Here is a 3,373-nt window from a genome sequence, read left to right as displayed (position 1 = left end):
GACCTGAGATTTGGGGGAATTTAAACCAGTATCTCAGTGTGGTTACAAACTGTGTGTCTTCTTTGTTGTTTTCTTACTGGTTTTTTTTAGTTATGGATTTTATTTTAATTTATGGATTTTGTTTCAATTTACTACTTAGGCGACTTTTAGGTGAATTCACATCACTAGTTTTAATGGCACTACATTTAATGCACTTGGATATAATCTCTGGACAAGAGGTAAGTCACCATCTCATCAACAAACGGTCAGACCGTCCCTCTGGCAGGTTGTTCTGTGCTAGGTGGGATCTTGTTTTCTGAAAAACCATTTCCAACAGGAGCATTATCATCGACTCAGGTGTTGTCTGGCTGTTCTAGGTTCTGTCTTGGCACAAAGCAGTCCAGTCTGATGGAGTCATGGCGAACGTTTCCTCTATTGCCTGGCTTGCTGCTGAGAAAGTCTTCATGGAGCTGGTCTTGGAGATGCCAGCTTCCTCTGCATGTAATTGCTTGTCTTTCTCCTCCTCCCTCAGGCGAGCCTTCTGTTTGCTGGGCTTCCTGGCTTCCCTTAAAGCTGTGGGCAAGTGAGGCATAGCACCTCTGTTGGTGCAGCAGGCACGTGTGCAGATGGAGCGGCTTCCTGCATGCCATTTGCAGACCTCTCAGGTGGGGCCTTCATTTGTCCATAGCCATGGCTCTGGGATGGTATTATCTAAATTACCATAAGGTGGCGTATCTTCAGTGTGACCTTCATCAGACCTAGGAATGCAGACTTTGGAGTATCTGTACATTTTACCTTGTTGTTGCTTTTCTACATAGTGGAAAATATTGAAAATGAGTGAAACAACCAGAACCAAACTCAAGAAGGTTAGAAGTTCCCAGAGACAAAAGGGGCAGCCACAGTTTCCTGAAAGATGTGCTGCGTGATGTCCTTGTGCAGGAGAGACAGCGGATTCCGTGGTCTTGACGCTGCTTCCGTACATAGTTACTGAGGCACATGAGTGGTGTGCCTAGTAGGGGAGCCTTTTAGAGAGCAGGATACCAGGTGTCCTAGGCGCAAAGGAAACGTTTGCTATGAGCATAAGGTGCTTGTAAGAACAGGAGGAAGGAGCTAGAGTGGGGGTCTTGGGACCAGCTGCAGCAGAGTGCTCTCACTTTCATGATAACGTGCAGGAAGGCCTGAAGCTTGGGAGTCTCCAACGATATCTTGGTGGAGTTAGAGAGTCTGCTTAAACAGTTTTTTAATAGCAGTGATATCATAGTGTATATCTATGGTCAGTGTGGTAGGTCTGGCCGTTACATTGCTCAGTCACACAGATGTGTCCATGTCACCAAGGAGGAGGTGACTGTGGTCATGGCTGGAGGAACAAGACCAGAGCTCGTAGGAGACACCTGCTGGAGGTGCAGGAGAAGACCCTCAGGCAGGCCGTCCTCTGCCCTGAGGCTGAGGCTGAAGGAGCACAGTGCATTGCCCCTTGTGGGAAAGAGTAGTCCCCATGGTTTGCAGAACGTGGAGACAGTAGTGGCCTCTGTGAGTTCTCTCTAGGACCCAGAGGAGGGCAAGGTTTCAGGGAGAGGAGGGAGCTCGGGCATTGCAGAGTTCCTAATGTCGAAGGAGGGACAGGGAAAGAACGGCCTAGGTGACACCCCTCAGCGGCTAGCAGAGGCAGCCATGAGCACACTGGTGAGGTGCCACTGGCTGGGGACTGGTCGGCAGCGCACTTCCAGCCCCGTGCCATGCGGGCAGGGCGTCCTCCTTTTAAGCAGGAAGCGGGGTGGCTTGATGTGGGCTTTCGTTTTTCCTCTCTGGTATCAGCAAGGCTGAGCCTCTTGTGAAATTCAAAGGTCTTGCTGCCACTGGGAGCAGAGCTTGTGAAGTTCTGAAGTCTCGGTGCTTCGAGGGTGTGAAACGGAACAGATGCTGCCCCGCGATCCCGCCTGGTGGACCACAGGAACCTAGGACCCAGAGGTGAGTCTAAGAGAGCTGGGCAGTGGAGGTCTTGCCCAGATGAAGAGAGGGCTCTGCTGCAGACAGGTTTAATCGCAGGACTGGACCTGCTGTGTGGTGTTTCTGGTGCTGTCGCTCCGTGTCTTGGGAAGCGCAGCCTCTGGGCTTCAGTGGCAACCCCGACACTCACCTGGATTGTGGGGATAATGGCTCACTTGGAGGGTTTGGGCGTCCTGGCTGCCAATGGAAGCACCAGAGTAGCAGTAACAGGACTGAGCACGAGGAGAGGGGTGTGCAGCTGCCCTTGCCAGGCCTTACTGCCTGATTCCAGCCGACTCGCCCTTCTCAGGAGTGCTAGGGTTCGGATTCTGGGATATGGAGTTGAGCTCCCTCTTATCTGCAAGTGTAAAGTGGATTTACTCCGTGGACTTTCCCTCTCCTGTCTTGGTGGCCCATTGTCGGTGGGAATGCCCCTGGAAAACTAATTTCTACTCCATAAGAGGATCAGAGGAACAGCCCAGAGGAGATACCCACCCCCTATGACTAAATGGAGAAGAGTTGTTGGGTGGTGACTCCTGGGCTCAAAGGGACCCCAGCAGGAGGGCAGTGGCCCCTGGGAAAGGCTGTGATTATCATGGACCAGTGGGTGTGAGCCCATGGCCTGGCCTCCTTAGGAGATCCAGACAGGGTGGAATGTAGAAGAGACAGGGGATTAATTGCAGGACCTAGGGAGAGAGTTTGTCTGCACATGAAGGCCTCGCAGGAAAACCAAGGAAAGGAGAGGGGAAGCATGTGCTGAGAGTCAGCCAGGGCTTGATTCAAGGGAGGTGCCCTCCTGGGGCGAGACAGAGACCCACTGAGGGCTCCACGTGTCCTTTTGCACACAGAGAAATTATTTAGGAGCTCAGGAAATCCAGCAGGGGAACAGAAGCACAGCTGAGAGCTGTAGGTCAGGGTTCGGGACTGTGTATTTGGAAAAGCAAGACTGTGTCTCAGGCACCGTCAGTGATGTCTGCAAGTCGGAAGGGCAGGGAGTGTCCTCAAAGCCCCACCTTGTTTTCTTGGTATCTGCAGAAGCATGGAAGATGCTGGGTCGCCCCGTGACCCTGTGAGGTCACACTTTGACACTCTGTGAGGTAGGAGATTCCCAGAGCTCCTTGTCCTAATGCAGACGACCTTAAGAAACAGCTCAACAGCTCAACATGAATGTGACCATAGGGACAGTGGTTGACCAGGAAGAGCAATGCTAATATACCGACCAACCATGGTCAGTGGTCTGAGCCACTCATCCCTCACCAAGGGCATCCCGGGGACAGGGCGAGAGGGAACAGACTCCCGAGCTTCCGAGCTTCAGACCTGTGGCAGTGCCACTCTCGCAGCCGCGATTTCTCATCCACAGTCACTCTTCTGTTACAGAGAGGCTCCCTGGGGGGTGAGGGGTTAGGAG

At 52.4% G+C, this 3,373-nt stretch overlaps 1 pseudogene; it reads right to left on the bottom strand.

Annotated features, from left to right (window-relative positions):
- Positions 1-352: 352 nt before the first annotated feature.
- LOC124973496 (T-cell receptor-associated transmembrane adapter 1-like) lies at positions 353-961 on the bottom strand (annotated as a pseudogene).
- Between the last annotated feature and the right edge of the window lie 2,412 nt (positions 962-3,373).

The sequence above is a fragment of the Sciurus carolinensis genome, assembly GCF_902686445.1.
Source record: "Sciurus carolinensis chromosome 19 unlocalized genomic scaffold, mSciCar1.2 SUPER_34, whole genome shotgun sequence".
Taxonomy (NCBI): Eukaryota; Metazoa; Chordata; class Mammalia; order Rodentia; family Sciuridae; genus Sciurus; species Sciurus carolinensis.
The sequence above is the reverse complement of the archived record's forward strand: the minus strand, read 5'-3'. Positions and strand labels throughout refer to the sequence as shown.